The 20,573-nt window shown below is 46.2% G+C and overlaps 1 protein-coding gene across 1 annotated transcript in view; it reads right to left on the bottom strand.

Moving 5' to 3' along the window:
• Positions 1-19,308, bottom strand: part of LOC135464175 (galactoside 2-alpha-L-fucosyltransferase Sec1-like) — a 29,877-nt gene extending 10,569 nt beyond the window's left edge. The window contains exon 1 of the mRNA XM_064741674.1: positions 19,207-19,308. The gene's annotated coding sequence lies outside the window, so the exon portion shown is untranslated. The remainder of the gene's footprint in view (positions 1-19,206) is intronic.
• Positions 19,309-20,573: the final 1,265 nt, after the last annotated feature.

Genomic DNA, 20,573 nt, shown 5'->3' with positions numbered 1-20,573 from the left:
CATTGCGACACGACAGACATTCAGCACCACAGCAAAGCTGCTACACACTGTCCGTTTGCGACACAACACTGTTTGTGACAGACATTCAGCACTACAGCAATGCTGCTACACACTGTCTGTTTGCGACACAACACTGTTTGATACAGACATTCAACACCACAGCAATGCTGCTACACAATGTCCGTTTCGGGAAAATATGGGCAGTTAACCGGGCAGTTAAAGACACTATTGTCAAGATAGAATCCAAATCCAGTCTGAATGAATGAGCGTATGTGTTTATTTTTACATCTAGGACGATGTCATTTATATACACTTGTACGAATGTATGTTTGATTGAGGTTCTACGTTGTATTTAACAACTGTTCAGTCAAATGATGAAGAGGAGTCGTTGGGTGTGTGTGCATATACTATGTCTTCTTGTGGCAGGGTGAGTCCATGCTCCCGAAGTGCTGCCGCCGCTGAAGTACTATGCCAAAAGACACCAGACGTGACACCCGGTCACATTATACTGACACCAGGCCATCCAGTTCTGTTTCTGTGCTCTAACCTCTCAGTGCCGAGCGTTACCTGAGCAGCAATAAGTATCATTTTTAAAGTCTTTGGTATGACCAGATCCAGGTGTGAATCCAGATCTCTCGACTTCGACGTGGATGCCCTAACCACTGGTCCACTGAAGTGTCATGCCGAAGACACTCGATGTGACACGCAGTCACATTATACTGACACCGGGTCAACCAGTCATGTTTCTGTAACGTTTCACTGCGCAAGTGCAAGCCAAATCAAAAGCAACAGCAAGTACCATTTTTAAAGCCTTTGGTGTGATCTGGGACGGGTTTGAGCGTGGATTTTCAGACTTCAGAGACAGACGCTCTAACCATTAGGCCACCGAAGCGGTCTGTCGCCACTGATGTATCGTGCCGAAGACACCAGAGGTGACACACAGTCACATAATACTGACACCCACTCAACCACTCCTGTTTTCTTGCTCTAATCTCTCAACGTTGAGCGCCTAGCAAAGCAACAACAAAGTACCATTTTTAATGTCTTTGGTATGATTCGACCCGGAATTGATCCCCAGGTCTCTAGACTTCAAGGCCAATGAAGCGGTCATTTGTAGTGACAAAGCTACTGATGCTTCACACATCATAGAAAGATAATGATGCACATTACACGTTTCTATCTCTCTGCATTTCTATCTCTCCGCTTTTCTATTTACAGGCCACATAAACCACATGTACGTATCTCAAATTAATTTTTGACTCTATCTCACAAAGTTACAAAGAAACAAAAAGAAAAAAAAAAAAAGAAAAACAGAAAGAAAGTAATAAAGCAGATTCTGAATCACCGGCACAAAAGACTTCAGTCTTATCAAAAATCAAAAATTATTATGATATCTGATTTTCAACCAATGGCGAGCTTCTAATATTTTACTGGATTTCTTTGTCTCTTACATGCATATCAAAGTTCAGAAGGATCGGTCAACTGGTTCTTGAAAAGGAGATTTTTAAATAACGCCAAACTAAGTTACCAACAAAAAACAAAAATTTTCACGTGAATATCCGCGAGAATTCTGTTGCCAAATTTCAAACACCATGGAAGCAAAAAGCACACCTATTGTGCACAAAATATGACTTCGGCAAGTGAGTGCTTGGAGTTTAACGTCGTAGTTAACAGTGTCCCGGTCATATGACCCACGGAGGGTATGCATGTAGTGTCTCCTTGTTGCAGGATGGATTTCCACCATGCTTTTTTCCGGTGTCGTTGCACTCTCCCCTTCATGCTGAACACCAGGCGAGGAAGTTACAACCTCCACATTAGGTGTGTCTTAGGTGTGACTCGACCCAGGATTGACCCTGGATCTACCGCTCCCAGAGCGCAGAATATTTAGTTGGATCAACAACCTATTGGAATACTTATCCCTGGTCAAAACATTTCTAAAACACCTACATGCACACAAAATACGTCACTATAAACCTCTTTCTGCAGACGTAAGTGGGAAGGTCTTGTGTTTCCCCGGGCTATGCCTGGTTTCCTAACAACATAACGCTGGCTGCCGTCGTATAAGTGAAATATTCTTGAATACAGCGTAAAACATGCATCAAATAAATAAATAAATAAATAAATAAATAAATAAACCACCTTTACCATTCCAACATAATTTGCCTTTAAGGATACAAGAAGCATCCCCCCCCCCCCAAATTCTCAGCTTTCTTCTTGGGGCACTGAAATGGCTTTAATAGCGCAGTTTTCATACGTTCCCACGGTCAGTTCGGAAATTACGCAGCTTGCAGTCGTGATGTCAACGGTAACAGTTGTCAAAAACAGCTTCCGGTATGTGGGGTAGACAGAGAAAGAGGGCGCCATGTGAACAGACATTTAATATGTTTCAAAAATGAATATTTTGGCGCAACATTCTTCATTTCCCTTCAAAAAATCTTCCATTCAAAGTTCTTTTTCATGTATCCATTAAGAGTGTTCAACTACCTTGAACACTAATATTTGGTGTTGGCCGTATAAGATCTTTCTGGCTCTGTAATGTCATGAACAAAGGCGTGTGGAGGCGGTGTAATGTTGGGGGAATTCAAAGAGTTATGCCCCTTTGTTCAAATCACTTGTCTCGTACAAAGGAATAAATAGATCTTAGATATGACCATTCCATCAAGACCTGCCGCATCATAAACTCGTTCAAACCTTTTAGGGATAACTTTTTCTCTGCGGCTCATCTTGGTCAGCCACACTGTATGTCTGACATGCTGTCACTCATCATGGGTCTCCTAGATTATAATATGCTTCAATCACTTAACATAAAACCAGAGAGCACTTCTTAGACGACAGAAGCGCTAATGAGCACTGTCTGATACATGTACACATGCGCGCGCCACTAAGTACCCAGGATACAGCTGAGAGCTAAGACGTCACACATATCACCCATCAGGTCAGGCTTACAAACTGGGAAAGTACCCAGGATACAGCTGAGAGCTACGACGTCACACATATCACCCATCAGGTCTGGCTTACAAACTGGGAAAGTACCCAGGATACAGCTGAGAGCTACGACGTCACACATATCGCCCATCAGGTCTGGCTTACAAACTGGGAAAGTACCCAGGATACAGCTGAGAGCTACGAGGTCACACATATCGCCCATCAGGTCTGGCTTACAAACTGGGAAAGTACCCAGGATACAGCTGAGAGATACGACGTCACACATATCGCCCATCAGGTCTGGCTTACAAACTGGGAAAGTACCCAGGATACAGCTGAGAGATACGACGTCACACATATCGCCCATCAGGTCTGGCTTATAAACTGGGAAAGTACCCAGGATACAGCTGAGAGCTAAGACGTCACACATATCGCCCATCAGGTCTGGCTTATAAACTGGGAAAGTACCCAGGATACAGCTGAGAGCTACGACGCACACATATCACCCATCAGGTCTGGCTTACAAACTGGGAAAGTACCCAGGATACAGCTGAGAGATACGACGCACACATATCGCCCATCAGGTCTGGCTTATAAACTGGGAAAGTACCCAGGATACAGCTGAGAGCTACTATGTCACACATATCGTCCATCCGGTCTGGCTTACAAACTGGGAAAGTACCCAGGATACAGCTGAGAGCTACGACGTCACACATATTGCCCATCAGGTCTGGTTTATAAACTGGGAAAGTACCCAGGATACAGCTGAGAGCTAAGACGTCACACATATCCGCCCATCAGGTCTGGCTTACAAACTGGGAAAGTACCCAGGATACAGCTGAGAGCTACGACGTCACACATATCGCCCATCAGGTCTGGCTTACAAACTGGAAAAGTGCCCAGGATACAGCTGAGAGCTACGACATCACACATATCGCCCATCAGGTCTGGCTTACAAACTGGGAAAGTACCCAGGATACAGCTGAGAGCTACGACGTCACACATATCGCCCATCAGGTCTGGCTTACAAACTGGGAAAGTACCCAGGATACAGCTGAGAGCTACAACGTCACAAATATCGCCCATCAGGTCTGGCTTACAAACTGGGAAAGTACCCAGGATACAGCTGAGAGCTACAACGTCACAAATATCGCCCATCAGGTCTGGCTTACAAACTGGGAAAGTACCCAGGATACAGCTGAGAGCTAAGACGTCACACATATCGCCCATCAGGTCTGCCTTATAAACTGGGAAAGTACCCAGGATACAGCTGAGAGCTACGACGTCACAAATATCGCCCATCAGGTCTGGCTTACAAACTGGGAAAGTACCCAGGATACAGCTGAGAGCTACGATGTCACACATATCGCCCATCAGGTCTGGCTTACAAACTGGGAAAGTACCCAGGATATAGCTGAGAGCTAAGACGTCACACATATCACCCATCAGGTCTGTCTTATAAACTGGGAAAGTACCCAGGATACAGCTGAGAGCTACGACATCACACATATCGCCCATCGGGTCTGGCTTACAAACTGGGAAAGTACCCAGGATACAGCTGAGCTACAACGTCACACATATCGCCCATCGGGTCTGGCTTATAAACTGGGAAAGTACCCAGGATACAGCTGAGAGCTACGACATCACACATATCGCCCATCGGGTCTGGCTTATAACTATGAAAGTACCCAGGATACAGCTGAGAGCTAAGACGTCACACATATCGCCCATCAGGTCTGTCTTATAAAGTGGGAAAGTACCCAGGATACAGTTGAGAGCTACGACGTCACACATATCGCCCATCAGGTCTGGCTTACAAACAGGGAAAGTACCCAGGATACAGCTGAGAGCTACGACGTCACACATATCGCCCATCAGTTCTGGCTTACAAACTGGGAAAGTACCCAGGATACAGCTGAGAGCTACGACATCACACATATCGCCCATCGGGTCTGGCTTATAACTATGAAAGTACCCAGGATACAGCTGAGCTACAACGTCACACATATCGCCCATCGGGTCTGGCTTATAAACTGGGAAAGTACCCAGGATACAGCTGAGAGCTACGACATCACACATATCGCCCATCGGGTCTGGCTTATAACTATGAAAGTACCCAGGATACAGCTGAGAGCTACGACGTCACACATATCCGCCCATCAGGTCTGCCTTATAAACTGGGAAAGTACCCAGGATACAGCTGAGAGCTACGACGTCACACATATCGCCCATCAGGTCTGGCTTATAAACTGGAAAAGTGCCCAGGATACAGCTGAGAGCTACGACGTCGCACATATCGCCCATCAGGTCTGGCTTACAAACTGGGAAAGTACCCAGGATACAGCTGAGAGCTACGACGTCACACATATCGCCCATCAGGTCTGGCTTACAAACTGGGAAAGTACCCAGGATACAGCTGAGAGCTACGACGTCACACATATCGCCCATCAGGTCTGGCTTACAAACTGGGAAAGTACCCAGGATACAGCTGAGAGATACGACGTCACACATATCGCCCATCAGGTCTGGCTTATAAACTGGAAAAGTGCCCAGGATACAGCTGAGAGCTACGACATCACACATATCGCCCATCGGGTCTGGCTTACAAACTGGGAAAGTACCCAGGATACAGCTGAGAGCTACGACGTCACAAATATCGCCCATCAGGTCTGGCTTACAAACTGGGAAAGTACCCAGGATACAGCTGAGTAGTACCCAGGATACAGCTGAGAGCTAAGACGTCACACATATCGCCCATCAGGTCTGGCTTACAAACTGGGAAAGTACCCAGGATACAGCTGAGAGATACGACATTACACATATCACCCATCAGGTCTGGCTTACAAACTGGGAAAGTACCCAGGATACAGCTGAGAGCTACGACGTCACACATATCGCCCATCAGGTCTGGCTTACAAACTGGGAAAGTACCCAGGATACAGCTGAGAGATACGACGTCACACATATCGCCCATCAGGTCTGGCTTATAAACTGGAAAAGTGCCCAGGATACAGCTGAGAGCTACGACGTCACACATATCGCCCATCAGGTCTGGCTTACAAACTGGGAAAGTACCCAGGATACAGCTGAGAGATACGACGTCACACATATCGCCCATCAGGTCTGGCTTATAAACTGGAAAAGTGCCCAGGATACAGCTGAGAGCTACGACATCACACATATCGCCCATCGGGTCTGGCTTACAAACTGGGAAAGTACCCAGGATACAGCTGAGAGCTACGACGTCACAAATATCGCCCATCAGGTCTGGCTTACAAACTGGGAAAGTACCCAGGATACAGCTGAGAGATACGACGTCACACATATCGCCCATCAGGTCTGGCTTACAAACTGGAAAAGTGCCCAGGATACAGCTGAGAGCTACGACATCACACATATCGCCCATCGGGTCTGGCTTACAAACTGAAAAGTGCCCAGGATACAGCTGAGAGCTACGACATCACACATATCGCCCATCGGGTCTGGCTTATAAACTGGGAAAGTACCCAGGATACAGCTGAGAGCTACGACATCACACATATCGCCCATCGGGTCTGGCTTACAAACTGGAAAAGTGCCCAGGATACAGCTGAGAGCTACGACGTCACACATATCGCCCATCAGGTCTGGCTTACAAACTGGGAAAGTACCCGGGATACAGCTGAGAGCTACGACGTCACACATATCACCCATCAGGTCTGGCTTATAAACTGGGAAAGTACCCAGGATACAGCTGAGAGCTACGACATCACACATATCGCCCATCGGGTCTGGCTTATAACTATGAAAGTACCCAGGATACAGCTGAGAGCTAAGACGTCACACATATCGCCCATCAGGTCTGTCTTATAAAGTGGGAAAGTACCCAGGATACAGTTGAGAGCTACGACGTCACACATATCGCCCATCAGGTCTGGCTTACAAACTGGGAAAGTACCCAGGATACAGCTGAGAGCTACGACGTCACACATATCGCCCATCAGTTCTGGCTTACAAACTGGGAAAGTACCCAGGATACAGCTGAGAGCTACGACATCACACATATCGCCCATCGGGTCTGGCTTATAACTATGAAAGTACCCAGGATACAGCTGAGCTACAACGTCACACATATCGCCCATCGGGTCTGGCTTATAAACTGGGAAAGTACCCAGGATACAGCTGAGAGCTACGACATCACACATATCGCCCATCGGGTCTGGCTTATAACTATGAAAGTACCCAGGATACAGCTGAGAGCTTACGACGTCACACATATCCGCCCATCAGGTCTGCCTTATAAACTGGGAAAGTACCCAGGATACAGCTGAGAGCTACGACGTCACACATATCGCCCATCAGGTCTGGCTTACAAACTGGGAAAGTACCCAGGATACAGCTGAGAGCTACGACGTCACACATATCGCCCATTCAGGTCTGGCTTACAAACTGGAAGTACCCAGGATACAGGCTGAGAGATACGACGTCACACATATCGCCCATCAGGTCTGGCTTACAAAACTGGGAAAGTACCAGGATACAGCTGAGAGCTAAGACGTCACACATATCCGCCCATCAGGTCTGGCTTACAAACTGGAAAGTACCCAGGATACAGCTGAGAGCTACGACGTCACCGACAATATCGCCCATCAGGTCTCTGGCTTAAAAACTGGAAAAGTGCCCAGGATACAGCTGAGAGCTACGACATCACACATATCGCCCTCAGGTCTGGCTTACAAACTGGGAAAGTACCCAGGATACAGCTGAGAGCTACGACGTCACACATATCGCCCCATCAGGTTCTGGCTTACAAACTGGGAAAGTACCCAGGATACAGCTGAGAGCTACAACGTCACAAATATCGCCCATCAGGTCTGGCTTACAAACTGGGAAAGTACCCAGGATACAGCTGAGAGCTACAGACGTCACAAATATCGACCCATCAGGTCTGGCTTACTAAACTGGGAAAGTACCCAGGATACAAGCTGAGAGCTACGAACGTCACAAATATCGCCCATCAGGTCTGGCTTACAAACTGGGAAAGTACCTGAGAGCTACGACGTCACAAATATCGCCCATCAGGTCTGGCTTACAAACTGGGAAAGTACCCAGGATACAGCTGAGAGCTACGATGTCACACATATCGCCCATCAGGTCTGGCTTACAAACTGGGAAAGTACCCAGGATATAGCTGAGAGCTAAGACGTCACACATATCACCCATCAGGTCTGTCTTATAAACTGGGAAAGTACCCAGGATACAGCTGAGAGCTACGACATCACACATATCGCCCATCGGGTCTGGCTTACAAACTGGGAAAGTACCCAGGATACAGCTGAGAGCTACGACGTCACACATATCCGCCCATCAGGTCTGCCTTATAAACTGGGAAAGTACCCAGGATACAGCTGAGAGCTACGACGTCACACATATCGCCCATCAGGTCTGGCTTATAAACTGGAAAAGTGCCCAGGATACAGCTGAGAGCTACGACGTCGCACATATCGCCCATCAGGTCTGGCTTACAAACTGGGAAAGTACCCAGGATACAGCTGAGAGCTACGACGTCACACATATCGCCCATCAGGTCTGGCTTACAAACTGGGAGAAGTACCCAGGATACAGCTGAGAGCTACGACGTCACACATATCGCCCATCAGGTCTGGCTTACAAACTGGGAAAGTACCCAGGATACAGCTGAGAGATACGACGTCACACATATCGCCCATCAGGTCTGGCTTATAACTGGAAAAGTGCCCAGGATACAGCTGAGAGCTACGACATCACACATATCGCCCATCGGGTCTGGCTTACAAACTGGGAAAGTACCCAGGATACAGCTGAGAGCTACGACGTCACAAATATCGCCCATCAGGTCTGGCTTACAAACTGGGAAAGTACCCAGGATACAGCTGAGTAGTACCCAGGATACAGCTGAGAGCTAAGACGTCACACATATCGCCCATCAGGTCTGGCTTACAAACTGGGAAAGTACCCAGGATACAGCTGAGAGATACGACATTACACATATCACCCATCAGGTCTGGCTTACAAACTGGGAAAGTACCCAGGATACAGCTGAGAGCTACGACGTCACACATATCGCCCATCAGGTCTGGCTTACAAACTGGGAAAGTACCCAGGATACAGCTGAGAGATACGACGTCACACATATCGCCCATCAGGTCTGGCTTATAAACTGGAAAAGTGCCCAGGATACAGCTGAGAGCTACGACGTCACACATATCGCCCATCAGGTCTGGCTTACAAACTGGGAAAGTACCCAGGATACAGCTGAGAGATACGACGTCACACATATCGCCCATCAGGTCTGGCTTATAAACTGGAAAAGTGCCCAGGATACAGCTGAGAGCTACGACATCACACATATCGCCCATCGGGTCTGGCTTACAAACTGGGAAAGTACCCAGGATACAGCTGAGAGCTACGACGTCACAAATATCGCCCATCAGGTCTGGCTACAAACTGGGAAAGTACCCAGGATACAGCTGAGAGATACGACGTCACACATATCGCCCATCAGGTCTGGCTTATAAACTGGAAAAGTGCCCAGGATACAGCTGAGAGCTACGACATCACACATATCGCCCATCGGGTCTGGCTTACAAACTGGAAAAGTGCCCAGGATACAGCTGAGAGCTACGACATCACACATATCGCCCATCGGGTCTGGCTTATAAACTGGGAAAGTACCCAGGATACAGCTGAGAGCTACGACATCACACATATCGCCCATCGGGTCTGGCTTACAAACTGGAAAAGTGCCCAGGGATACAGCTGAGAGCTACGACGTCACACATATCGCCCATCAGGTCTGGCTTACAAACTGGGAAAGTACCCGGGATACAGCTGAGAGCTACGACGTCACACATATCACCCATCAGGTCTGGCTTATAAACTGGGAAAGTACCCAGGATACAGCTGAGAGCTACGACATCACACATATCGCCCATCGGGTCTGGCTTATAACTATGAAAGTACCCAGGATACAGCTGAGAGCTAAGACGTCACACATATCGCCCATCAGGTCTGTCTTATAAAGTGGGAAAGTACCCAGGATACAGTTGAGAGCTACGACGTCACACATATCGCCCATCAGGTCTGGCTTACAAACTGGGAAAGTACCCAGGATACAGCTGAGAGCTACGACGTCACACATATCGCCCATCAGTTCTGGCTTACAAACTGGGAAAGTACCCAGGATACAGCTGAGAGCTACGACATCACACATATCGCCCATCGGGTCTGGCTTATAACTATGAAAGTACCCAGGATACAGCTGAGCTACAACGTCACACATATCGCCCATCGGGTCTGGCTTATAAACTGGGAAAGTACCCAGGATACAGCTGAGAGCTACGACATCACACATATCGCCCATCGGGTCTGGCTTATAACTATGAAAGTACCCAGGATACAGCTGAGAGCTACGACGTCACACATATCCGCCCATCAGGTCTGCCTTATAAACTGGGAAAGTACCCAGGATACAGCTGAGAGCTACGACGTCACACATATCGCCCATCAGGTCTGGCTTACAAACTGGGAAAGTACCCAGGATACAGCTGAGAGCTACGACGTCACACATATCGCCCCATCAGGTCTGGCTTACAAACTGGGAAAGTACCCAGGATACAGCTGAGAGATACGACGTCACACATATCGCCCATCAGGTCTGGCTTATAAACTGGAAAAGTGCCCAGGATACAGCTGAGAGCTACGACATCACACATATCGCCCATCGGGTCTGGCTTACAAACTGGGAAAGTACCCAGGATACAGCTGAGAGCTACGACGTCACAAATATCGCCCATCAGGTCTGGCTTACAAACTGGGAAAGTACCCAGGATACAGCTGAGTAGTACCCAGAATACAGCTGAGAGCTAAGACGTCACACATATCGCCCATCAGGTCTGGCTTACAAACTGGGAAAGTACCCAGGATACAGCTGAGAGCTACGACGTCACACATATCGCCCATCAGGTCTGGCTTACAAACTGGGAAAGTACCCAGGATACAGCTGAGAGATACGACGTCACACATATCGCCCATCAGGTCTGGCTTATAAACTGGAAAAGTGCCCAGGATACAGCTGAGAGCTACGACATCACACATATCGCCCATCGGGTCTGGCTTACAAACTGGGAAAGTACCCAGGATACAGCTGAGAGCTACGACGTCACAAATATCGCCCATCAGGTCTGGCTTACAAACTGGGGAAAGTACCCAGGATACAGCTGAGTAGTACCCAGGATACAGCTGAGAGCTAAGACGTCACACATATCGCCCATCAGGTCTGGCTTACAAACTGGGAAAGTACCCAGGATACAGCTGAGAGATACGACATTACACATATCACCCATCAGGTCTGGCTTACAAACTGGGAAAGTACCCAGGATACAGCTGAGAGCTACGACGTCACACATATCGCCCATCAGGTCTGGCTTACAAACTGGGAAAAGTACCCAGGATACAGCTGAGAGATACGACGTCACACATATCGCCCATCAGGTCTGGCTTATAAACTGGAAAGTGCCCAGGATACAGCTGAGAGCTACGACGTCACACATATCGCCCATCAGGTCTGGCTTACAAACTGGGAAAGTACCCAGGATACAGCTGAGAGATACGACGTCACACATATCGCCCATCAGGTCTGGCTTATAAACTGGAAAAGTGCCCAGGATACAGCTGAGAGCTACGACATCACACATATCGCCCATCGGGTCTGGCTTACAAACTGGGAAAGTACCCAGGATACAGCTGAGAGCTACGACGTCACAAATATCGCCCATCAGGTCTGGCTTACAAACTGGGAAAGTACCCAGGATACAGCTGAGAGATACGACGTCACACATATCGCCCATCAGGTCTGGCTTATAAACTGGAAAAGTGCCCAGGATACAGCTGAGAGCTACGACATCACACATATCGCCCATCGGGTCTGGCTTACAAACTGGAAAAGTGCCCAGGATACAGCTGAGAGCTACGACATCACACATATCGCCCATCGGGTCTGGCTTATAAACTGGGAAAGTACCCAGGATACAGCTGAGAGCTACGACATCACACATATCGCCCATCGGGTCTGGCTTACAAAGAAAAGTGCCCAGGATACAGCTGAGAGCTACGACGTCACACATATCGCCCATCAGGTCTGGCTTACAAACTGGGAAAGTACCCGGGATACAGCTGAGAGCTACGACGTCACACATATCACCCATCAGGTCTGGCTTATAAACTGGGAAAGTACCCAGGATACAGCTGAGAGCTACGACATCACACATATCGCCCATCGGGTCTGGCTTATAACTATGAAAGTACCCAGGATACAGCTGAGAGCTAAGACGTCACACATATCGCCCATCAGGTCTGTCTTATAAAGTGGGAAAGTACCCAGGATACAGTTGAGAGCTACGACGTCACACATATCGCCCATCAGGTCTGGCTTACAAACTGGGAAAGTACCCAGGATACAGCTGAGAGCTACGACGTCACACATATCGCCCATCAGTTCTGGCTTACAAACTGGGAAAGTACCCAGGATACAGCTGAGAGCTACGACATCACACATATCGCCCATCGGGTCTGGCTTATAACTATGAAAGTACCCAGGATACAGCTGAGCTACAACGTCACACATATCGCCCATCGGGTCTGGCTTATAAACTGGGAAAGTACCCAGGATACAGCTGAGAGCTACGACATCACACATATCGCCCATCGGGTCTGGCTTATAACTATGAAAGTACCCAGGATACAGCTGAGAGCTACGACGTCACACATATCCGCCCATCAGGTCTGCCTTATAAACTGGGAAAGTACCCAGGATACAGCTGAGAGCTACGACGTCACACATATCGCCCATCAGGTCTGGCTTACAAACTGGGAAAGTACCCAGGATACAGCTGAGAGCTACGACGTCACACATATCGCCCATCAGGTCTGGCTTACAAACTGGGAAAGTACCCAGGATACAGCTGAGAGATACGACGTCACACATATCGCCCATCAGGTCTGGCTTATAAACTGGAAAGTGCCCAGGATACAGCTGAGAGCTACGACAGTCACACATATCGCCCATCGGGTCTGGCTTACAAACTGGGAAAGTACCCAGGATACAGCTGAGAGCTACGACGTCACAAATATCGCCCATCAGGTCTGGCTTACAAACTGGGAAAGTACCCAGGATACAGCTGAGTAGTACCCAGATACAGCTGAGAGCTAAGACGTCACACATATCGCCCATCAGGTCTGGCTTACAAACTGGGAAAGTACCCAGGATACAGCTGAGAGCTACGACGTCACACATATCGCCCATCAGGTCTGGCTTACAAACTGGGAAAGTACCCAGGATACAGCTGAGAGATACGACGTCACACATATCGCCCATCAGGTCTGGCTTATAAACTGGAAAAGTGCCCAGGATACAGCTGAGAGCTACGACATCACACATATCGCCCATCGGGTCTGGCTTACAAACTGGGAAAGTACCCAGGATACAGCTGAGAGCTACGACGTCACACATATCGCCCATCGGGTCTGGCTTACAAACTGGGAAAGTACCCAGGATACAGCTGAGAGCTACGACGTCACAAATATCGCCCATCAGGTCTGGCTTACAAACTGGGAAAGTGCCCAGGATACAGCTGAGAGATACGACGTCACACATATCGCCCATCAGGTCTGGCTTATAAACTGGAAAAGTGCCCAGGATACAGCTGAGAGCTACGACATCACACATATCGCCCATCGGGTCTGGCTTACAAACTGGAAAAGTGCCCAGGATACAGCTGAGAGCTACGACATCACACATATCGCCCATCGGGTCTGGCTTATAAACTGGGAAAGTACCCAGGATACAGCTGAGAGCTACGACATCACACATATCGCCCATCGGGTCTGGCTTACAAACTGGAAAAGTGCCCGGGATACAGCTGAGAGCTACGACGTCACACATATCGCCCATCAGGTCTGGCTTACAAACTGGGAAAGTACCCGGGATACAGCTGAGAGCTACGACGTCACACATATCACCCATCAGGTCTGGCTTATAAACTGGGAAAGTACCCAGGATACAGCTGAGAGCTACGACGTCACACATATCGCCCATCAGGTCTGGCTTACAAACTGGGAAAGTACCCAGGATACAGCTGAGAGCTACGACATCACACATATCGCCCATCGGGTCTGGCTTACAAACTGGGAAAGTACCCAGGATACAGCTGAGAGCTACGACGTCACAAATATCGCCCATCAGGTCTGGCTTACAAACTGGGAAAGTACCCAGGATACAGCTGAGAGCTACGACATCACACATATCGCCCATCAGGTCTGGCTTACAAACTGGGAAAGTACCCAGGATACAGCTGAGAGCTATGACATCACACATATCGCCCATCAGGTCTGGCTTACAAACTGGGAAAGTACCCAGGATACAGCTGAGAGCTATGACATCACACATATCGCCCATCAGGTCTGGCTTACAAACTGGGAAAGTACCCAGGATACAGCTGAGAGCTACGACGTCACAAATATCGCCCATCAGGTCTGGCTTACAAACTGGGAAAGTACCCAGGATACAGCTGAGAGCTACGACGTCACAAATATCGCCCATCAGGTCTGGCTTACAAACTGGGAAAGTACCCAGGATACAGCTGAGAGCTACGACATCACACATATCGCCCATCGGGTCTGGCTTATAAACTGGGAAAGTACCCAGGATACAGCTGAGAGCTACGACGTCACACATATCGCCCATCAGGTCTGGCTTACAAACTGGGAAAGTACCCGGGATACAGCTGAGAGCTACGACGTCACACATATCACCCATCAGGTCTGGCTTATAAACTGGGAAAGTACCCAGGATACAGCTGAGAGCTACGACGTCACACATATCGCCCATCAGGTCTGGCTTACAAACTGGGAAAGTACCCAGGATACAGCTGAGAGCTACGACGTCACACATATCGCCCATCAGGTCTGGCTTACAAACTGGGAAAGTACCCAGGATACAGCTGAGAGCTACGACATCACACATATCGCCCATCGGGTCTGGCTTACAAACTGGGAAAGTACCCAGGATACAGCTGAGAGCTATGACATCACACATATCGCCCATCAGGTCTGGCTTACAAACTGGGAAAGTACCCAGGATACAGCTGAGAGCTATGACATCACACATATCGCCCATCAGGTCTGGCTTACAAACTGGGAAAGTACCCAGGATACAGCTGAGAGCTACGACGTCACAAATATCGCCCATCAGGTCTGGCTTACAAACTGGGAAAGTACCCAGGATACAGCTGAGAGCTACGACGTCACAAATATCGCCCATCAGGTCTGGCTTACAAACTGGGAAAGTACCCAGGATACAGCTGAGAGCTACGACATCACACATATCGCCCATCGGGTCTGGCTTATAAACTGGGAAAGTACCCAGGATACAGCTGAGAGCTACGACGCCACACATATCGCCCATCAGGTCTGGCTTACAAACTGGGAAAGTACCCGGGATACAGCTGAGAGCTACGACGTCACACATATCACCCATCAGGTCTGGCTTATAAACTGGGAAAGTACCCAGGATACAGCTGAGAGCTACGACGTCACACATATCGCCCATCAGGTCTGGCTTACAAACTGGGAAAGTACCCAGGATACAGCTGAGAGCTACGACGTCACACATATCGCCCATCAGGTCTGGCTTACAAACTGGGAAAGTACCCAGGATACAGCTGAGAGCTACGACATCACACATATCGCCCATCGGGTCTGGCTTACAAACTGGGAAAGTACCCAGGATACAGCTGAGAGCTACGACGTCACAAATATCGCCCATCAGGTCTGGCTTACAAACTGGGAAAGTACCCAGGATACAGCTGAGAGCTATGACATCACACATATCGCCCATCAGGTCTGGCTTACAAACTGGGAAAGTACCAGGATACAGCTGAGAGCTATGACATCACACATATCGCCCATCAGGTCTGGCTTACAAACTGGGAAAGTACCCAGGATACAGCTGAGAGCTATGACATCACACATATCGCCCATCAGGTCTGGCTTACAAACTGGGAAAGTACCCAGGATACAGCTGAGAGCTACGACGTCACAAATATCGCCCATCAGGTCTGGCTTACAAACTGGGAAAGTACCAGGATACAGCTGAAGAGCTACGACGTCACAAATATCGCCCATCAGGTCTGGCTTACAAACTGGGAAAGTACCCAGGATACAGCTGAGAGCTACGACGTCACACATATATAATAATATAAACTGGGAAATCCTACATAAGCCATGTCATATTGTTTATGTATTTATTTGATTACTGCTTTTGTGAAATATTCAAGAAAGACTTAATTTATACGAAGGCGGGCTAGCATTATGGAGGGAGGCCGGGGGAAACCCACAACCATCCACAAAGTGCTGGCAGACCTTCCCATGTAGAACCAAAGAGGGAGCCAGCATAAGGTGGACATGAACTCACAGCGAGCGAACTACTAAGCCATGGAGGTCTCTGACATATATTAGTTATGTAAAGGCATATATACTGGCGTAGTAATTCGAGTCAATAAGGGATGACTTCAAAGTTCCAATTCATAACATCCGATAGCCCTGACTAGGCCTTTTAGACGATGAATCTGACATATACATGTAGGTCCAACTTTTCTGGACAAGAAAATGTCACAATTGTGCGATTTGGAAGCTACACGCAACTATCAAACCCATAATAACAAACTTCCACAGCAACTAAAGAAAAAAAATGTATCCCCGTCAAATTTAAAATTCCATCTAATATGACTAATTCGAAAAACAGCATTTCATTACCGCCACAAATATGCGCATTTATCTTATATAAAAATAGATAAGTATTATTAGATACATGGACACTCAGGGATAGGATACGGAAATATATGGTGTCAGTAATCCTCATGCCTCGCCCAATTATGAAGGTGACTGACACCGTATATTTCTGTATCCTATCACTGAGTAACTATGTAACGAATTTATCCTGCAATGACCCATCAGTTAAGTGCAGAAGACCGGTGCATAGCTGAATCACTTCAGCGATGTGACCATTGTTTTCACAACTGAATGACGGAAGCTGTTTGTACTGTAAGGCAATGTAAGGGCAATTGTTATAGGGGTGTGTCCATGTCAATACCAATTATATTATATATTTATATTAATGTAAGGATTATTGTATGATTTTACGTCCATATGCACATATGAAATAAGTGTGCATGCACATATCGGTATCGGTTTGGTGTTACATAAATATATTGATGTAAAGAATTATTGTATGATTTTACGTCCATATGCACATATGAAAATAAGTGTGCATGCACATATCGGTATGGATTAAGTATTACATTAATATATTGATGTAAAGAATTATTGTATGATTTTACGTCCATATGCACATATGAAATAAGTGTGCATGCACATATCGGTATGGATTAAGTATTACATAAAGATATTAATGTCAAGAATTATTGTATGATTTTACGTCCATATGCACATATGAAATAAGTGTGCATGCACATATCGGTATGGGTTAGGTATTACATAAATATATTGATGTAAAGAATTATTGTATGATTTTACGTCATATGCACATATGAAATAAGTGTGCATGCACATATCGGTATGGATTAAGTATTACATTAATATACTGATGTAAAGAATTATTGTATGATTCTGTGTTCATAGGAACATATGAATAAATTGTGGTATCAGGTAGGTATTACAAGTATATATAAAATTAAAGAATTATTGTACGTTCATATGCGTATCAAGCGGGTTTACACATATGAGTTAAATGTATATTTTTATATACCAATATGGTCTTATTTTTAACAATTAAGATGTAGGAATAAGTGTGTATTATTTTGTCATGCTAAATGCGTAAGACTTATTAATACTGATTTATTAGGTACATTGTTGAAATCAGTGCAAGCTTGCAGGCCTCGCCTTAATTTGGGTTTGTTTAATAATCAGTGGTCCTGTGGTTACGATGTCTAATCGGACTGTGATTAGAGATTAGGTCACCATAGGGAACACAACACAAGCGTAACATGAAGTTTTGCTCAATCCTAAACAAGCAGAATATAGGCATATACATATAATGATACAATATAGGCATGAACTGTAACTGCAGAATTGTCTGTGTGTTGAGGACTGGGAGGGGGGGGGGGGTGGGGGAGGTAATGGCCAGGGCAGGGGGAGGTAATGGCCAGGGTAGGGGGTAGTTGAGTGTCCAGGGGCATGGGAATGTCCAGGAGGAATGTGTCTAGTGGGGTCCAATATTTGTTCACCAAGATTTTACATCATTATTAGACTGGCTTAACTAGCAAAGTAAAGAGTACAGCACTGCACGTCTGACCCAAGAAAGCAGTCTCCTGAAATACTGATCTGGCTTTATATTATCAAATATAAATACTGTCGTCTACAGAAATAAAAACTTAACGATAAAAAAAAAGTTTGTTCCATCACTATAAACTGCAATTATGTTGGTAACAATTTGAATGTGCATCTAACTGAACAACAACATGCAACAGTACTTTGCAACTATATTCTGTTGTGCAAGAGAATCCTATTGCAGGTATTGCAACATCTATTTATGTGGACACTGCTGGTTGATCGCAATTCTATGAAGAAATAAATCGCCTTGTTATTGCTACTGTAATTCCTTGACCTTCTCGCATGTTTGCAAGGTGTTTATTCAGGCATATTCTGAAGGTATTACTCTGTGTAGACTGATAAAATTGTACTTTTTGTGATGCCCTGAAATTGGCCAATCGAACTAATGTATATTTGTCTCCAAAATCAGATCATAAATGTGTATAATTGCACTGGAAGTTGCCCTTTAATGTGCAAAAAATGGTCGAGGAATTAGTGTAGTTGACTTAAACAGGAGCTGTGCTGAGAAATCTAATTAACAACTACTGTGTAAATCTGCAACCTTTTCAACCACAAAGTACTTTTTGCAGTGAAAGTTATGCATACAATTAAATGATGTTAAAAATTATTTGTCTGTGTCATTAAATATGCAAGCTTAAAGAAAAACTGTGCTAATCATTTTCTCTAAGTTCTCTCAGAATATTTCTTAATATCGGTTGCAGAGGTGGTTGGAAAAGTTGAGGACAAAGATTATATTCTAACAGAGAATGTTAGTAAGCAAAGCTAGTTAGATTCAAATTACTTTAATTTATCCAGTTTCCAATATAGTTTCATGCTTGTGTGGGTATACTAGTGATGACACACGGGCACACCTACCTGGAATTCAGGCATGCCTCGCTAGGTGCTGGTGATGGTGTTGTTGTTGTCACGTCGAATCCTGTGCGGAAGCAACCAACGATATGGACACAGACCCAACAGTACTCGTCAGCCTACATCCACGAGGGGAACGGAAGTACATCCACCAGGAGACCTCCATTACATGTTCCGTTTTTCGGGAATGTAGTTCTGTGTATTTTAGGGTATAAAGTCTTTTTTTGCTCCCAGGCGGCCATGTTTGGTGTACAGGTGCATGCTTGGTGTTAAAATGCTGGAAACTGTCTAAACTTTGAGGAGGTATGAGCTTTATTGATGAAAGTTTGAAATTCTGGGCGAGAGGACACAAGGTGTAAGGTAGTGATGAGGCTGCGAGTGACGTCCCCTTGGCGTTGCTAGGCACTCCTCCCAGCTGACGGCATGGAAAGGTCCAGATTTTGACGGTCAAGATTTTTATGGCTTGTTTCTCACAGGCTGGGCCAGGTATGCACCAAAGCTTATTGGCGCTACAGCGCTAGACGTTAACATTGTCGCTTATGGAAAATTAATGGGGGTCTGAGACCATATGTACGTCAAAACGAGGCTCATTAATACCACTTTACAGTATCCAATGAAATCGCAAAGCGCGGGAAAGACAACATCTCTCTTCAGACACTCGTTAATTGTAGCATTATTTTCATTCCGTGTTCTACTATTTTATGCGTTTACCAACCAATTTACTTCCTGATGTGGCATTACACAAGGTATGTGTCACATGTAAGCCTCTATGATAAATCAGTTATTATTCTGCTATCACGTCTTAAACACGCGGTACCTACTTATATAGGCCTACCAGCTATACTTACTTAGTATGTGGTACTTCACCATAAACTCATAAAACTCCGTAAAACCATGAAACTCCACAAACCATAAAATGTTTTTTTTTTATTCTTATACCATAATCACACATCGCTCTACTATCAACCCACGTGTTGCGTTCAGGCAAACCGAATACATGGATTAACATTTCATTAAAAAAAAACAAAATGTCAATTCTGGGTCGGATCACACCTAAGAACTTAAAAGAGGAAGCTGTAACTTCCTTGATTGGCGTTCCACGTTAAAGGCATAGTGCAACGACTGGTTGACCTGTATCAGTATAATGGCTCACGCCTGGTGGCTTACTTGCCTTTGGTAAGGCGTCTCAGTGAAGCAGCACTAGATAAAAGAGCGGTGGAAATCCATCCTGCAACAAGGAGGCACATCACATGCATTCTAGGGATTCCTTCGTTGTCATATGACTGAAAAATTATTAAGTGCGACGTTAAACCTTTTCCCCTTACTAGTAAGTACAGCGTTAAAGACAAAATAAGTGAAAGTGTGAAAGCCAA

Source organism: Liolophura sinensis, chromosome 3 (genome assembly GCF_032854445.1).
Source record: "Liolophura sinensis isolate JHLJ2023 chromosome 3, CUHK_Ljap_v2, whole genome shotgun sequence".
Classification (NCBI taxonomy): Eukaryota; Metazoa; Mollusca; class Polyplacophora; order Chitonida; family Chitonidae; genus Liolophura; species Liolophura sinensis.
The sequence above is the reverse complement of the archived record's forward strand: the minus strand, read 5'-3'. Positions and strand labels throughout refer to the sequence as shown.